Source organism: Nicotiana sylvestris, chromosome 7 (assembly GCF_000393655.2).
Source record: "Nicotiana sylvestris chromosome 7, ASM39365v2, whole genome shotgun sequence".
Taxonomy (NCBI): domain Eukaryota; kingdom Viridiplantae; phylum Streptophyta; class Magnoliopsida; order Solanales; family Solanaceae; genus Nicotiana; species Nicotiana sylvestris.
In genome coordinates this window covers 33,177,886-33,197,154 of record NC_091063.1, presented here as the reverse complement: position 1 = coordinate 33,197,154, position 19,269 = coordinate 33,177,886, and the positions used below count along the sequence as shown (strand labels likewise).

Sequence of the window (19,269 nt, the reverse complement as noted above, 5' to 3'; positions counted from 1 at the left end):
TCTCCAAAATTCATAGATTTGCATACCATTCATACTTCACCAATAAATTACCCAATAGTAAAAATCTTTATAATTATTTTTTCAAGAGAAAGAAGATATCAAATCAACAAAATCAAATTGTCAATTCACCCTCCACAGTGAATGATCACGCAAAAGACTCCACAAATTTAAATATGTGGCCTTCATGGATACCTGAAGATTGCATATTGTAGCTCACAAAATCTCCCATCAGAGTGTCCTATGTAATACGAGAATCATCACTTGAATTTCCCGATTTCTTGTCCGGAATAGTAAATATTGAAGCATAGCCACCTTGGCTATACTTGGTTCCAATAAACTTGACTGGTACACAAATATAGTTGTCATTATCAGAGGAAAAATACTTGCCAAGCTGCAATTGATAGACCAGACCTTACCTGCAAATAAGAAATCTTACTTTTTTTTGCATTTAGTAGGCCTTGCCTCTGTCTTCTACGCATTTTCATGACCTTTTCTTTCGCACAAAATGACGCAACAATTCTTATGCTCCCAGCAACATCATTCAAAACAAAACCTGCTTCCTCAAACATAACCTATGAAAAATAACATTAATCAATAACATTAACGTCGAAATAATAATGATTTAACGATCTGAGATACTATTAGCAAGATTTCTATCTTGGGTAATCTATTTATTTAGTTGGTATTCGAGAGAAACTTACATTCTTGATTACCCCTATGTTTTAATTTTACCAGCAACTCAAACAAACTCATGTATTTGATTGAACTTTCATGAATTTGACTTGAACATACCCATTTATTCAACTACCGGTATTATAGCAAGCATCATAAGTGTCAACTTCTAACTCACTTCAAAAGCAATAAGTAAACCTGCATGTTGATGCAGTATCTAGAACCAATTGAGTAAATGTATTTTTTACTAAAACACGAACTGGGGTTGCATCAATAGAGATCCTAGCAACAATTAGTCCAGCGACCATTAATTCATCAAACCATCCCACCTTCATGAGTGGGACACCTCCTCAAAGCAGATAGAAGTCATACTTCTTATTATCTTACAACAACCACATATAATGAAAAGGCATGTCCTTGCGTTGGAGATATAACTTCTCGTATCAAACTTCTATATCCATTATATAAAGACTAAACATAAAAATTTTTTGAGGATGTTTAGATCTGAAAATAACTCCATTCAGTATCCGTAAATTGAATTAATGAACAAAAGCTTCAATTTTTCTTGACAAAAAAACAAAAACAAAAAGCAACTCTAAAGTGTAACGATCCGGTCGGTCGTTTCATTAGTTACCATTCTGTTTCCCCCATTTCTGCTTCTTTATATGTTGTTCAGTTGTATTATGTGGTATCGGATTGTTTGGTTCGGGTTCAGAGTGGTTGTGTAGAGGAATGAGACACTTAGTCTCTTTTAGTAAGCTTAAGTTGAAAAAGTCAAGCGGATGTTGACTTATGGGCAGAAGGTCTCGGATGTGAATTCTAATGGTTCGGATAGCTTCGTCGGGTGATTTGGGACTTAGGAGAGTGATCGGAATTTATTTTGGAGGTCTGTGGTAGATTAGGCTTGAATTGAAGAAATTGGAATTTGGGCGTTTTCCGGTTGGTAGTGAAAATATTGATATCGGGGTCGGAATGGAATTCCGAAAAATTGAGTAGGTCCACTATATATTTGTGATGTGTGTGCAAAATTTCAAGTCATTCGGGTGAGGTTTGATAGACTTTTTGATCGTTTACGGAATTCAGAAGTTTTGGAATCCTTAGGCTTGTATCCGAGGGTGATATGGTGTTTCGATGTTGTTTTGAGCGTTCCGAAGGTTGCAATAAGTTTGAATAGTGGTATGTCACCTGTTCATATTTTTGGATGAGGTCCCGGGGGCCTCGGGATGATTTAGGATGGTTATCGGAATGTTTGGAAGTTGGAGAATGCAGCTAAAATTGCTTGTTCTATCATAACTGCACCTGCGGTTAGGGGACCGCAGGAGCAAAGACCGCAGAACCAAGGAAAGACCATAGATGCGGTTGGGCAGCGCAGAAGCGGGAGTTGAGGCGAACCTACGAGCCCGCAGGTGCGGTGGATTGACCGCAGGTGCGGATGAGGTGTTTTAAGTGAAAATCTGTAGAAGCGGAGATTTGTCCGCAGGTGCTGACCGTAGATGCATAATTTGTCCGCAGGTGCAAAAATGCCTAAGCAGAAACTATATAAACCTGTCTTCGCGAATTTCAGCTTTGTTCCACCATTTTTGAGATGCGTTGAGAGCTTTTTGAGAGAATTTGAAGAGGGATTCAAGGGATAACGATTGGAGGTAAAATTTTTGAACCCATTACTCGATTCTATGGCATTATCTTACCGATTAGTCTTGAAATTATTAGAAATTAAGGGTTTAAAATTGGAGAATTAGGGCTTGGTTTGGATAGTTATCATTGGGGATTTGAGGGGTCATTTGGGGTCTGATTTTGATGTTCTTGGTATGTATGGACTCATAGGAAGATAAGGATTCTATTGATGTGATTTTTATCGGATTCCGAGACATGGGCCCAGGGGTCGGGTTTGTCCAATTTTGGGATTTTTGACGTAATTTGATTATTTTTGCGTGGGCTTTGTTCCCTTAGCGTTTATTAATGCTATGTTTTTGATTTTTAATAGATTCGAGGCGAGTTGAGGCCAAGTGAGAGGCAAGTGCATCGTGGAGTAGGATTTCATCCGGTTTGAGGTAAGTAACGATTGTAAATCTAGACCTAAGAGTATGAAACCCCTGAATTTCGTACTGTTTTGATAAATGAGGTGACACATAAGCTAGGTGATGGGGGTCTGAGTGTGCATCCGTAGGGATTATGACTTGGTCCGTCCTGTGGCAACTGTAGAGTTGCATATTCTGATAAACTTTATATGATATCCATGTGTTTTAGAAATGAATCTGCTAACTTGGGCGGAATGCCATGTTTGGGGCCTTGTGCCGAACTGTTTGGGCCCTTAGGTGTATTTTACTACTTTCCTTTGACTGTTTTAATTTGAAAGCATATCCTCAGTAATGATTTTACCTGTTTATTATTGATTCAGTTTCTTTACTCTACTTTCAAATATAAGAAAACTGATTGGGCTGAGTTCCCTGATTTTCACTGAAATGCCCGAGTGGCTATGAGGTTAATGACTGAGAGAGAGGTCGAGGATCTGATGGTGAGGATTATATATATTTATGGATCGAGTTGCATGCCGCAATGATATTTATATGTATATATGGATTGAGCTGCATGCCGCATCGATATATATATATATATATGGATCGATATGACCTACCTGATCCATTTCAAATCCAGCCGGAGGTCTTCGAGCCTTGTTACGGACTAAAGTCCTAAAGAAAATTGACCCCAATCCCTCCCCAGCACAGGTCAAAGGTCTTCCCGCTCTTTTTTTAGGGGCAGAGTCAAGAAGATCGAACCATTCACCTATACTCTTTGTTGTGAAGCTCATTCCCCGATCCCTACATCAAATGAGTATGTTCTACGCTTTTAGGGTCGAAACACTAAACCAAGACAAGTGAGATAATGATGTCTCCTTCATCTTCAGATGAAAGCAGAATCTGAAATACATTGAGATCGCTGAAAAAGACACACAAAACTAGGAGAAGGAAGCAACACCCAGCTCGATAAATTTGAAGCAGTAGATCTGCAAGACTCGATCCTTCTTTCTTCTTTCTCAGTTTAAAGAGAGGAGAGGAAGGGAGAACTGAACGGTTTTTGATCATCTTATTGACGAGGTTTTCAATGAAAGTTGAGATGAGGTAAGTGTGAAGAGTCAACTATTGCCCTACTTTTCTTTTTTCTTAGAAGTATGGCCCCGGTATACTCTTAAAAGGGGGATTCTCACTCTACTAAATTGAAAGAATGACTCTCGCGTTTGGAACAGATAAGTTCGATACAAATAACAAAGAATAGAAATTGGAGAGCAGGTGCCCTTCCCTAGTGGAAGCCCTCCTAGCCCAGAGGAAAATGCCCAGATCATTTGAAAAAAAGATGCGTCAGTCACGCATCCTAATTGGTGAGCTTATGGTCGCCCTCCCCCTTATGTTATGGAAGAATTGAGCTTATTATTGGGTTGGTTATTCAGAACCAGCAATTGGCTGTCAGATTTCATCCTGCAACTAGAAGAAGATCGCTTCGGGGTCACTGTGGCATGGCTGAATGCAAAGTACTTTGCGCCACAACCATCTCCTTTTTATAGGTTCTACGGACCGATGCCTGCTGCTTCATCTGGGAGAAAAGAATCATAGATATGTCGGTCATTAGAAGGAAGAACCGCCATAAAAATATTCCTCGTGTATCATCTGTAGCAAAACTATGAACGGGAGCTAGCAATCCGGACCGTATTGAAAAGGTTCCTGAGACATAGCATGGAAAAGTAATAATATTAAGAAACGAGGTCCAAGAATGAAGAAGAGGTAGAATTACTGAATGAATACGAGCTGTGGCTAATACCCGAGGCATAAAAGAAGCATTTTCCACGGGATCCCGAAACCACCAGCCACCCCAACCTAATTCATGATAAGCCCACCAACTTCTTGGCAAAATGCCTATGGTTAAAAACTACCGACATGGCAAGATCCAAATTCGAATTGGTTCTTGGTCCTGGTCAGAGACCACTGTGTTCGCGCCGGCGGTCCAACAAAGAGGTGAAGTAGTGGTATCTTTCTTTCCATTACAAACGACACGCTTCACCTGCTCCCTCCCCGTGTCCACTAGCGCTCCTTTCCAGAGCGAAGAGAAGGCAAAAAAGCACCGCCGAAGCAGCATAAGCAGGCTTCTATTGCTATGTAATAATAAAGCAGGATAACATTTTGCACCCACATGTTTGAATTTGAGTTTAAAGAGCTCGCTTGTTATACGGGATGCGACGCATCCAATAGAGCAAAATAGTGTTCCATTCTTTTCGACAGCATCCTTCCACATTGGCGGCGAGTGGAGTGCCATAATCCCATTCATCATTTTTGATCTACATAAGCCAAAGCCCATAGAACTGGCGACGTCTCCTACATAAATGAAAGGAGGATGTATAGCTGATATAGGACATTGTGGAACAGGATTTGATTCTGCAAGCGGTTCAGTACAAACGAAGAAATTTCAAACAAAAGGGTTAGAACTCGCTGATAGGAAAGGAGAGAAAAACAAAGCAATGCCATGAGCTTCGTCAATCCGCTGTTCATCGATAGACGAAGCTCTATCCTTATCATCTCGTGCCAGATGCAACATACTTTTTCCTTCTCGCGAACCACGGGAGCTCCTAGCACCCAGAGGAGCAAAGCTCATTTTCCTTTTAGGGTAAAGCGGCACATAAAAAAGGGTTGGCCCTAAGTCCGGTTCCTTCATGAACAAAGTTCAGAATCAACAAGGGTTCGTAGAACGAAGGGAGTGTATAACTGGGGTGCAACCCCAATTTTTGGTTCGTAACGAGGGAGAGATAGAATGGAGTTCTTTACGAAGTTCGAAACAAAGGAATAAAAAAAGGTTTCTCTATGGCCTCCTCGTTTTGAGACATTATGGCTTAGGGGTCGACCCTGGTAACAAAGAAGGAATCCATAAAAACTTAGGATCTGACACCATGATAAAATACTACCCTCAAAATACTACCTCTCTATTTTCAAAAGTATATAGAAATGGTAGGCACTGGGAGTGAGTGAACTACCCGACCATTTAATAGCCCTGTTCCTGAATATACACAGAATAGGGCTTCGATGAGCCCTAGATGTAAAAGGGGTTCTTGAACCTTTCTAAGAAATTAGAAGAGCGCTGAATTGGACCTCCCTCAAATAGATGGATCTGGGATTGATTGTGGAATCGAGCATAGAGAACCGGGGGTGGGCAGGAAGATAGTCTAGGCGAAGTAGTCGCTCTAGAGAAGGTTCTTCGACTGGATCAATGCATGTATGAACCCTAAAAAAATCCCGAAGGTCTAGTCTAGAAAAAACCCGGATTTTGTTAGGTTAGCTTTTTGGTAGGAAAGGCGGTCACAGGAAGAAATGCCCTACCAATGAATAGATTAGTATACTAACATCAACAATCTCTTTCTTCATATACGAGACCGTTTGCTTTTATATCCTATACAAATATAAAGACCTGGCGAACTATCTTTCCAAAGCCCCTTTCTTGCTGCAAGTATAATGATTAGACGAAGAAGAGGCCGTCAGACCAGAAAGAAAGCTACCCTTTTCAGCTAGATTGAGATTTAGGTAATGGGCCGTCAGACAGAGACTGAGCGCAGACGCACCCGAGGAGTTTGATTTCTACGCTTCTTCTTCCTTTCTGAAGGGCACTTTCTTTCTCTTGAAAGATTTGATGCGCCACACGACTTACCCAATAGCTTTTCGATTGTTGGCGCCGACTTCCCCTTTCAAAGTAAGATAGTTTCGAACAACATATATGATATTGTAACTTTACTCTTTTCATCCAACTCGAAATATCGTAAGAGAAGCACTTTTACGCCCAAAAAGTCCCATGTCTTTCCGGACCAACCACCGGCGATTTCCGACAAGTCTTTTCCCGGGGGAGCGGAAAAAGAAAAGAAAATGAATCAAAGCAATGGACTTGCTAATTTCAGAATACATCACATCTCTAGGGTTAACCCTGTCTATCGCCCTTCTTGTGGCTTTTAGGGCTGGACAGGCCAGAAATCTAAATTCCATTAATATGGGGAATAAGCTCAATCAATTGACTATAGATACGCTAAAAGAAAGAATCGTATCCAAAGTAGAAATGCTTGTACGGGTTTATAAAGAAACTACTCCAGGTTTGGACTTTGAGCTGCCTCCCATAGAACCTATTGCTCAGCAGATCCTTTTTACAGAGGAAAGTATTCCCTATCTTAATTCCCTATATACGAGTCTCATTGAGAACGGGACCCAAGGGGAATACTTTATCCAAGTTATACAATTTTTTCTAGGATAGTCTTTCTTTTTCTGATGGTTCCTGACGTACTGGAGTTATAACATTTGAATTTCTCTTACATTCTACGTTCACTTTCACACTGAAGCTTGAAAGGAAAAGTCAATTAAGAGAAATTCATAGCTATCTCCCGAAGGCTATTCTTTAGATCGTTCCACTCGTTTAAGAATACTCATATAGTCTAATAAAATAAAATAAAAACACAAAGAAAAGAAGCGAGGCTCGCTGAACTATTGATTAACGTCCTTCAAAGAAAAGAGCGTATTCTATTCCTTGCATGAAGATTTTGATCCAGGCTCAGGATGAAAGCTGGCGGCATGCTTCACACATCCAATTCAGATTATGTTTTCGATCAATCTCATTCGCTCTCTCAAATTTCTTATAATAAGAAATGAAATGTCTGATTTGCTCTTTCACCTAGTTAAAGAAAGGTACACCCAACAGAGCTTAGCCATGAATAGGCCGAAATAGCCTCGCGAAGCCGATCCCCAGAATCCCAGCAACAAAGTCAAACTTAGACTGGCCTGCTTAAAGCTAGCGTTCTAACTCTTTGATTGATAAATAGAACTAACTCTCGACCTGGCTTTCTCATACTAAGAGGAAATGCAGACTTTCTGGCTTGAAGACTAACATGGAAACCAGGCTTTGGCCCTCTAACCCAGCTTTCAAAGAAAATTGTCTGGAACAGCTGCTTTCAAGCATCAAGAATTGATGATGCCCCCCTTAGGATAGCAACTGGAAAGAAACAACAATAGCAACTCCTTCTAAAACCCCAAGGAAAGGGGAGATAGAAAGACTATTCAATACAATGAAGAGAGTCTATTTGATGGTAAGAGCTATAGGAGCCCTACTTAAGGCTTTTATAGTATAGTAAAAATATATGATATTCGAGAAGAACGGGGAAGCAAGGGAAGGAGAAGCTGTTGTGAATGAATCCGGTCTTGGGAGTAAAGGTGTGCCTTAAGGCAGCGAGGGACGAAAGGATAGAATGATTCTTTGTATGCGCGAGCTAAAATACAGTTAGTTTCATTAGAGCCATTTTCTCACTTAGTTACCAACTTCCAATTCAAGTGCCACCGAGTAAACGGTAGCTTCAGATGAGATAAACCCCTGAGTCCAACGACAGATCGTAAAGTAATGGTATCCAATGACCCAAGGTTTTTTTACATGCTGATAATCATTCTTATTCCCTTTCTTCGAGTTGAGGACATTCATTGGCTACGATGACAATTACACGATTGAACACTAGGCAGTCACTTCATTAACAACTAGAATGATAGCAGAATGGCTTAATAAACTACCAAGATTAGAGGGATTGGAATGATTGCAAAACCCTAACTTCCAAGACTTTACAGTTAACTTAACACAATAGGACGAGAGGGATATGGCTCAGACTAAGAAGAAAGGGCGAAGGAAATGGTCCTAAAAGAAAGGAAAGCTAGGACATGAAGTACATTCCCCAATCAAAAGGGTGGAGCTAGTTAGACCATTAGCGAAAGATTCCATTCCAATCCTTAAAAAAAGAAAGAGAATGGAAAAAGCTCGTGACAAAAGAAGGGTAGGAACCTTAATACCTGAGGAAAGATATAGAAATGGATTACTTGCTTCTCCAAAGGCCCCACGCAGTTAAGAAGCTGAAAGAAAAGCTACTGGGACTGGGCATGGGCATCCTCACTAATGCTATTTAGTTATTCAGGATCAGAATTCCTACTAGAGAAGACGAGAATTGAGTTATGATTGATGAAAGTCTGCTATGTATTAAGTAGTAAAAAGAGTCTCAATTGACTGGCATCGCCCTTCACTCAAAAATTCCTCAAAGAAAGCAAGCAACAAGTTAGTTTGCGCATAGCACACTATCTCAGTTATTCTCTTTTCCTTTTACGACCGATCGAAGGGGAATAGAAAATTTTAGTCAAGGAGTGAAAGCCACTTGACTGTAAGGAGAGGAGCTCACTACCAGGACGAACGAGTATAAGCAATTAGCGATAAGCTATAGTTTTCCTTTTGCCTCGAATGACTTCTTTAAAGTCAATTGTGATAGAGCTCTTTGAAAGGAGGTTAAGACATCTGGATTAGGTTTCGGACTAAGGGACTGAATTGTCACCATCTTTTCAGCTATGTCAAAGAGTCATTTCCACGCCACTGATGCTGGAGTTGTCGAAGCTTAGGCTGTCTACTATGGAATGAGGCTAGCATTGGAAGCTTTCTTTTACCGAATAGATGTGGAGACAGGCAGTGCAATGTGGGAGCCGTGTCCAACAAGACCTGAGCCTATCAATGGACACATTGTTGATGATATTAAAGCACTAATTTCTTCTTTTGAAGTTTCTAATTGAATGCTGATACTCAATGGTAAGAGGGTGGCACGTCAATTAGCTAAACCATCCATTTCATCATCAGGGATGGGGAAAATATGGTTATAGGAGGTTCCTGAATAAAATTCCTCTAATAAACCATGGAGTTCATATGTGTAAAGTTAGCTAGTGTGGATTAGCGTAAAGCTGTCAAACAACTTACATTTGCGGAAAACCCTACTGGTAATAGCAACATATAATACAAACAAACCTTACAAATTCCTATGCTTCTAGCCAGCATGCCGTTACTAGTGGATTTAGTGATCAACCCAGTCTATGACTATCTAATTCATATTATTCTTGCCAGAAGGACTACCACCATTGGTAAATTAATAGTGGATTAAGTGGCAAACCTATACTATGCCCAAGTGCCGAGATACTTAAGTAATGTTACCCTATTGCTAAACATCCGGCTAGCCATATAATGAAGGGAAGAAACCCATGTCTGGAGCTATGCCACTGTAAAATCATTAATATTCGCGGAAACTACTAAAATTCTCGGATCTCTACCAGAGACCAGGACAGGCACGAGAACTTAAAATATTATCAAAAGCTCTTATCAAAGGATTTTACCTCTGTTGGACCTAAAGCCTTAAAATCGGAACCTTAAAGGTAAAGGTCAGGTGCTACTTCCTTGGTGAAGTATCTCATTCAGCAAAATTGGAACAAATCTCTCGTGCTTAAGATATGAGAATTGGAAGGCGTATCCCTTACGTACTTTTTCTTAGCCGGTGTGTTGATGATCCATAAGCCCTATTCACTCCTTTTTTCTTTTGAAAGCTGTCAACAGTAATGTTCTTATATTTATTTACTATTCCGCACTAAATTCCTTTGTTCAACAATCAACTGAAGAACCAATTAGTTGTAGCAGCACCTGCGACTGAAAAAGTAGCTCCGAAAAACATTCAAAAGAAGAGGTCTAGGGCTGGTTCCAGAAAGGAATCGAAGAGAATGTAGTTCATTCAAGGCTCAGACAGAATTAGTTAGAAGCACCTCTTTCTATTGATATTGACTTGATGTGATTCTCTCTTCTCTCGCCCGTAAACTATAGGAAACATCCGCAGCAGACATCTTCAAAAATGTTGGTTGGAGTTGCTCATTCCCATTTTCCGTTTGGGTAGTTGGTCAGAAAGTACCTAGTTCAGTGACGCCTATATATATATATGGATCGGTTTGCATGCCGCAGTGATATGTTGGATCGGGCTGCGTGCCGCAGCGATATAGTGCTTGGGCTGTAGGAGCCCCTCCGGAGTTTGTACATCCCTAGTGAGTGTAGTCAACTATATATTATGGATCGGGATGCACGTTGAAGCGGTTATTATTATGAGATATCTATTGAGAGGGAGTGCTGAGTGTGAGTACTGAATGATGAGAATTAAGTCACGAGTGATTGAGAGGCTTGCCCGAGGGCCTATACTTATGAGTGATACTTTGCCCGAGGGGCTTGTTTATGGGATGCTATTTTTTCACTCTTCTTTCATAGCCTCTATTGAAAAATGTTGAATAAATGCTTTAAAGGATTTTCATTGAAACTGGAGTTTTTACGAGACATTTGGTTATCGAACTACACATTTGACTTTGATATTTCTGTTGAGAATCTTGATATAGTATGCATATGATTTTAAATGCTTATCACTGCACTCAGACTTTATTTACTTTGGTTACTTACTGAGTTGGCGTACTCACGTTACTCCATGCACCTTGTGTACAGATCTAGGTTCTAGACCATCAGAGTGAGACCGTTCAGCAACTTTTGTATATTTTCGGAGTTAGCAAGGTAGCTACACGACGTTCGCAACCCTGCCTTTCTCCTTCCTATCCTAGTCTTTATATTTCATACTTGTTTTGTATTAAGAATAAAGTGTTGAGTTGTACTTAGTGGCTCATGACTAGTGAGAATAGATTCGGGCTGCGTTGATGTATTTACGTATTTGTTTAAGCGGATTTTTATATAGATTATAAATGAGAGATTTGAGACTTATCTAATTAGAAAAATGAATTTATAAAAGAACTCGATGTTGTAAATATTGAATCGGCTTGCCTAATACTATGATAGGCTCCATCACGACCGGGGTGGTTTGGGCATCGTGACAAGTTGGTATCAGAGCCTAGGTTAATAGGTTTCACGGTCATGAGCCGGTTTAGTAGAGTCTCGCAGATCGGTACGGAGAAGTCTGTACTTATCGTCAGGAGGCTGCAGAATCTTAAGGAAAAACTTCACATTTTTTAAATTCCTGTCGTGCGAATCTATTAATTCTGGTACTAAACTTATATTATTCTATTCTCTCACAAATGGTGAGGACACATGCTATCGGTCAAGTTGGATGACTACTAGTACCACCCGTTGGGGCCACTAGAGGCCGAGGACATGGTCGAGGCTGTGGTAGGGGCAGGGGTGTAACCCCCACAACAGCTAGGGAAGCACCTGCAGATCCACCAGCTACCCCAGTTCATGATCAGGTCCTAGTTACGGACGCTCCAGCAGGAACATCTCTGGCACAGACTGTGCGGATTGTTATTCCAGACCTTTAGGAGGCCCTAACCCAGATTCTATCAGTATGCACTGGCCTGGCTTAGGTGGTCTTAGTTACTAGGGCTGCAACTACTTCTCAGGCCAGGGGAGACACTCAGACTCCCGCTGCTCGCACACCTGAGCAGTTTGTGCAGGGACTTCAGACACTAGGGGCACCTCCAGCCCAACCGGTTGCACCAGTTGAAAAGAGCTGGCAGCATGCTTCACACATCCAATTCATATTATGTTTTCGATCAATCTCATTCGCTCTCTCAAATTTCTTATAATAAGAAATGAAATGTCTGATTTGCTCTTTCACCTAGTTAAAGAAAGGTACTCCCAACAGAGCTTAGCCATGAATAGGCCGAAATGGCCTCGCGAAGCCGATCCCCAGAATCCTAGCGACGAAGTCAAACTTAGACTGGCCTGCTTAAAGCTAGCTTTCTAACTCTTTGATTGATAAATAGAACTAGCTCTCGACCTGGCTTTCTCATACTAAGAGGAAATGCAGACTTTCTGGCTTGAAGGCTAACTTGGAAACTAGGCTTTGGCCCTCTAACCCAGCTTTCAAAGAAAACTATCTGGAACAGCTGCTTTCAAGCATCAAGAATTGATGATGCCCCCCTTAGGATAGCAACTGGAAAGAAACAACAATAGCAACTCCTTCTAAAACCCCAAGAAAAGGGGAGATAGAAAGACTATTCAATACAATGAAGAGAGTCTATTTGATGGTAAGAGCTATAGGAGCCCTACTTAAGGCTTTTATACTATAGTAAAAATATATGATATTCGAGAAGAACGGGGAAGCAAGGGAAGGAGAAGCTGTTGTGAATGAATCCGGTCTTAGGAGTAAAGGTATGCCTTAAGGCAGCGAGGGACGAAAGGATAGAATGATTCTTTGTATGCACGAGCTGAAATACAGTTAGTTTCATTAGAGCCATTTTCTCACTTAGTACCAACTTCCAATTCAAGTGCCACCGAGTAAATGGTAGCTTCAGATGAGATAAACCCCTGAGTCCAACGACAGATCGTAAAGTAATGGTATCCAATGACCCAAGGTTTTTTTACATGCTGATAATCATTCTTATTCCCTTTCTTTGAGTTGAGGACATTCATTGGCTATGATGCCAATTACACGATTGAACACCAGGCAGTCACTTCATTAACAACTATAATGATAGCAGAATGGCTTAATAAACTGCCAAGATTAGAGGGATTGGAATGATTGCAAAACCCTAACTTCCAAGACTTTACAGTTAACTTAACACAATAGGACGAGAGGGATATGGCTCAGACTAAGAAGAAAGGGCGAAGGAAATGGCCCTAAAAGAAAGGAAAGCTAGGACATGAAGTACATTCCCCCATCAAAAGGGTGGAGCTAGTTAGACCATTAGCGAAAGATTCCATTCCAATCCTTAAAAAAAGAAAGAGAATGGAAAAAGCTCGTGACAAAAGAAGGGTAGGAACCTTAATACCTGAGGAAAGATATAGAAATGGATTACTTGCTTCTCCAAAGGCCCCACGCAGTTAAGAAGCTGAAAGAAAAGCTACTGGGACTGGGCATGGGCATCCTCACTAACGCTATTTAGTTATTCAGGATCAGAACTCCCACTAGAGAAGATGAGAATTGAGTTATGATTGATGAAAGTCTGTTATGTATTAAGTAGTAAAAAGAGTCTCAATTGACTGGCATCGCCCTTCACTCAAAAATTCCTCAAAGAAAGCAAGCAGCAAGTTAGTCTGCGCATAGCACACTATCTCAGTTATTCTCTTTTCCTTTTACGGCCGATCGAAAGGGAATAGAAAATTTTAGTCAAGGTGTGAAAGCCACTTGTCTGTAAGGAGAGGAGCTCACTACCAGGACAAGCGGGTATAAGCAATTAGCGATAAGCTATAGTTTCCCTTTTGCCTCGAATGACTTCTTTAAAGTCAATTGTGATAGAGCTCTTTGAAAGGAGGTTAAGACATCTGGATTAGGTTTCGGACTAAGGGACTGAATTGGCACCATCTTTTTAGCTATGTCAAAGAGTCATTTCCACGCCACTGATGCTGGAGTTGTCGAAGCTTAGGCTGTCTACTATGGAATGAGGCTAGCATTGGAAGCTTTCTTTTACCGAATAGATGTGGAGACAGGCAGTGCAATGTGGGAGCCGTGCTCCAACAAGACCTGAGCCTATCAATGGACACATTGTTGATGATATTATAGCACTAATTTCTTCTTTTGAAGTTTCTAATTGAATGCTGATACTCAATGGTAAGAGGGTGGCACGTCAATTAGCTAAACCATCCATTTCATCATCAGAGATGGGGAAAATATGGTTATAGGAGGTTCCTGAATAAAATTCCTCTAATAAACCATGGAGTTCATATGTGTAAAGTTAGCTAGTGTGGATTAGCGTAAAGCTGTCAAACAACTTACATTCGTGGAAAACCCTACTGGTAATAGCAACATATAATACAAACAAACCTTACAAATTCCTATGCTTCTAGCCAGCATGCCATTACTAGTGGATTTAGTGGTCAACCCAGTCTATGACTATCCAATTCATATTATTCTTACCAGAAGGACTACCACCATTGGTACATTAATAGTGGATTAAGTGGCAAACCTATACTATGCCCAAGTGCCGAGATACTTAAGTAATGGTACCCTATTGCTAAACATCCGGCTAGCCATATAATGAAGGGAAGAAGCCCATGTCTGGAGCTATGCCACTATAAAATCATTAATATTCGCGGAAACTACTAAAATTCTCTGATCTTTACCAGAGACCAGGACAGGCACGAGAACTCAAAATATTATCAAAAGCTCTTATCAAAGGATTTTACCTCTGTTGGACCTAAAGCCTTAATATCGGAACCTTAAAGGTAAAGGTCAGGTGCTACTTCCTTGGTGAAGTATCTCATTCAACAAAATTGGAACAAATCTCTCGTGCTTAAGACATGAGAATTGGAAGGCGTATCCCTTACGTACTTTTTCTTAGCCGGTGTGTTGATGATCCATAAGCCCTATTCACTCTTTTTTTCTTTTGAAAGTTGTCAACAGTCATTATCTTATATTTCTTTACTATTCCGCACTAAATTCCTTTGTTCACCAATCAAATGAAGAACCAATTAGTTGTAGCAGCACCTGCAACTGAAAAAGTAGCTCCGAAAACATTCAAAAGAAGAGGTCTAGGGCTGGTTCAGGAAAGGAATCGAAGAGAATGTAGTTCATTCAAGGCTCAGACATAATTAGTTAGAAGCACCTCTTTCTATTGATATTGACTTGATGTGATTCTCTCTTCTCTTGCCCGTAAACCATAGGAAACATCCGCAGCAGACATCTTCAAAAAAGTTGGTTGGAGTTGCTCATTCCCATTTTCCGTTTGGGTAGTTGGTCAGAAAGTACCTAGTTCAGTGATGCCTATATATATATATATATATATATATATATATATATATATATGAATCGGGTTGCATGCCGCAGCGATATGTTGGATCGGGCTGTGTGCCGCGGCCTTATAGTGCTTGCGCTGTAGGAGCCCCTCCGGAGTTTGTACATCCCTAGTGAGTGTAGTCAACTATATATTATGGATCGGGATGCACGTTGCAGCGGGTATTATTATGAGATATCTATTGAGAGGGAGTGCTGAGTGTGAGTACTGAATGATGAGAATTAAGTCACGAGTGATTGAGAGGCTTGCTCGAAGGGCTATACTTATGAGTGATACTTTGTCCGAGGGGCTTGTTTATGGGATGCTCTTTTTTCACTCTTCTTTCATACTGAGCCTCTATTGAAAAATGTTGAATAAATGCTTTAAAGGATTTTCATTGAAACTGGAGTTTTTACGAGACATTTGGTTATCGAACTACACATTTGACTTTGATATTTCTGTTGAGATTCTTGATATATTATGCATATAATTTTAAATGCTTATCACTGCACTCAGACTTTATTTACTTTGGTTACTTACTGAGTTGGCATACTCACGTTGCTCCATGCACCTTGTGTACAGATCTAGGTTCTAGAGCATCAGAGTGAGACCTTTCAGCAACTTTTGTATATTTTCGGAGTTAGCAAGGTAGCTACACGGCGTTCGCAACCCTGCCTTTCTCCTTCCTATCCTAGTCTTTATATTTCATACTTGTTTTGTATTAAAAATACAGTGTTGAGTTGTACTTAGTGGCTCATGACTAGTGATACTAGATTCGGGATGCGTTGATGTATTTACGTATTTGTTTCAGCGGATTTTTATATAGATTATAAATGAGAGATTTGAGACTTATCTAATTAGAAAAATGAATTTATAAAAGAACTCGATGTTGTAAATATTGAATCGGCTTGCCTAATACTATGATAGGCTCCATCACGACCGGGGTGGTTTGGGCATCGTGACAAGTTGGTATCAGAGCCTAGGTTAATTGGTTTCACGGTCATGAGCCGGTTTAGTAGAGTCTCGCAGATCGGTACGGAGAAGTCTGTACTTATCGTCAGGAGGCTGCAGAACCTTAAGGAAAAACTTCACATTTTTTAAATTCCTGTCGTGCGAACCTATTAATTCTGGTACTAAACTTATATTATTCTATTCTCTCACAAATGGTGAGGACACATGCTATCGGTCATGTTGGATGACTACTAGTACCACCCGTTGGGGCCACTAGAGGCCGAGGACGCGGTCGAGGCTGTGGTAGGGGCAGGGGTGTAGCCCCCACAACAGCTAGGGAAGCACCTGCAGATCCACCAGCTACCCCAGTTCATGATCAGGTCTTAGTTACGGTCGCTCCAGCAGGAACATCTCAGGCACCGACTGTGCGGATTGTTATTCCAGACCTTTAGGAGGCCCTAACCCAGATTCTATCAGTGTGCACTGGCCTGGCTCAGGTGGTCTTAGTTACTAGGGCTGCAACTACTTCTCAGGCCAGGGGAGACACTCAGACTCCCGCTGCTCACACACCTGAGCAGTTTATGCAGGGACTTTAGACACTAGGGGCACCTCCAGCCCAACCGGTTGCACCAACCTAGGATTATGGGGTACCAGTTATGTATAACGATGAACAACGTCGATTGGAGAGTTTTGGTAGACTTCAGCCTCCAACCTTCAGTGGTGCAGAGGGCGAGGATGCCTAGGGTTTCTTAAATAAGTGTCAAAGGATGCTTCAGACCGCAGGTATTTTGGAGACCAGTGGGGTCTCGTTCACTACCTTCCTGTGTTTAGGAGTTGGCTTTACTTGGTGGGAGGCTTATGAGAGGCATAGGCATGTTGATGTATCACCCCTTACATGGCAGCAGTTCTCCGCTCTCTTTTTTAAGAAGTATGTGCCATAGTCTCGCAAAGAGTAGATGCGCAGGTAGTTCAAGTAGTTGCGTCAGGATGATATAACTGTGACGCAGTATTAGATGAGATTTTCAGAGCTAGCTTGTCATGTTGTACGGTTGGTTCCTACGGATAAAGAGAGAATCAGGAGGTTCGTGGATGGCCTCAAGTATCAGCTTCAGATTCTTATGACAAGAGAGATGGTGTTAGGTACTACCTTTGAGCAGGTTGTTGATATTGCCTGCAAGACTGAGTTAGTTCGTTACCAGGAGCGAGATGAGAGGGAGGACAAAAGGTCTCGATGATCTGGTAGTTTTGGTGGCAGTCTTTCGAGAGTCCAGTTTCAGTACGGTAGAGGCCGTCCATTCAGACATGCTCAGTCGGCTCGCCTAGTTCATCGTGGGGCATCATCGGACCATAGTTCTCACAGATCTCATCAGGGCCATTCATCACTTAGTGGTCTTCCAGTCTAGAGTTCGTCCCGTGCTCCATCAGTTTAGGGCTATTTCATGTCAGGTTCTTCTGCTAGTCAACCTTGTACTAGAGGTTCCCTTCAGTCCCTATCTCCAATTCCAGGGAGTTGTTGTGAGTGTGGAAAGTTCGAACATATGAGGAGGCAGTGTCCTCATCTTTTTAGGGGTCCAGCTTATCAGAGGAGTCAGCCCTCGACTTCAACTCCAGTTACTTCACCACCCGCTTAGGCAGCCAAGGGTATGGGTCAGTCAGCTAGGGGTCGCCCCAGAGGCGGAGGTCAATCCGGCGGTGGTCAGGCTCGTTTCTATGCACTCCCAGATAGACTAGATGTTATTGCTTTAAATGTCGTGATTATAGGTATTGTCTCAGTTTGCCACAGAGATGTATCTGTGTTATTTCATATGTGTCATCATATTTTGTTCATTATTTTGATTCGCCCCATGAGTCTCTTGTTTCATCTATTCGTGTATCTACTCCGGTGGGCAATACTATTATTGTGGACCGTGTATACCGGTTGTGTGTGGTGACTAGTGGGGGTCTGGAGACCCGAGTGGACCTTTTGTTGCTTTTTATGGTAGACTTTGAGGTGATATTAGGCATGGATTGGCTATCTCCATGTCGTTCTTGTAAGCACGTGATTTTTGCTTCACGGACAAACGCTCCAAAAAGAAAACAAAAATAGTGACCAGTGACCTCGCTGTACAAATTTCCAATTTTTTCGTGACATGTGCTGTTAGTCATTTGTGGGTCTATCCATTTTGCATTTAATCTTACCGATCAAAATACAAAGTATGTATGTCATGGTAATTAAACCATAATTCGGTCATTAAAAAAAAAGAAAATTCACAAAAAATATGTGTGCATCTTTTATTTCAGGTTGTGATTTAACCATTTAGAATTTTTTAGTATGTGTGTAAATAATTGTGTTAAGTATTGATTAGTTGGATGTGGCAAGTTCATTTTAATTTAGTTGTATTTTTAAAATTGGAAAACAAAAGAAAAAGAATGCAAATGGTGCAGTAAATCGGACTTGGGCCTATTTTTGAATTGAGGCCCAAGTTCAGCCCACATCAGCCACGTCCAAGGACCCGGTCCAGACCAGGCCTGCCCAGGCACCTCCCGAAACGACGCCGCATAGGGCGTCTGATCAGAGCCGTTCAACCACACCCATCCAATGGTCCACATCCGCACCCGTAACCCGACCTGTTTAGCCGGTCCAACCCAACCCCTCACTTAAATCCAAATGACCCCGTTTTAATGCCAAACGACCTCGTCTCACCCCTCACCATCAGATCCAAGCCGTTGAGATCATCTAATCTAACGACCCGGATCCAATCCTCTACTACGTATATAAACCTTCCCTCACACCCCACGCCCCCTATCCGAACCCCCCCTTCACTCATCTCCTTCACCAAGCCCTAAACCCCCGAAACCCTAGCAGCCGCCCTAGTTTCCCTTTCACCAGAACCTGGCTGCATGAACGCCGGTGACCACCTCCTGAACACCCTAGGACCACCTCACTCTCCTGAACATGGATCTGTTACCCCCTAGCCTCGAATCACCTTCCTTCGTCTCGAATCTTCATTTAAAGATTCGAGTCGAACTCTGACTTATACCAAACCTCACCATCTTCATACCAGACACTCCCCTGACCTCCCTCGTGACCAAACCAGGCTTGGTTTGGTCC

General features: G+C 41.5%; 1 pseudogene; it reads right to left on the bottom strand.

The window, feature by feature from the left end:
• Positions 1 to 238: 238 nt before the first annotated feature.
• LOC138872965 (probable cytochrome c biosynthesis protein) overlaps positions 239 to 19,269 on the bottom strand; it is a 49,051-nt pseudogene continuing 30,020 nt past the window's right edge.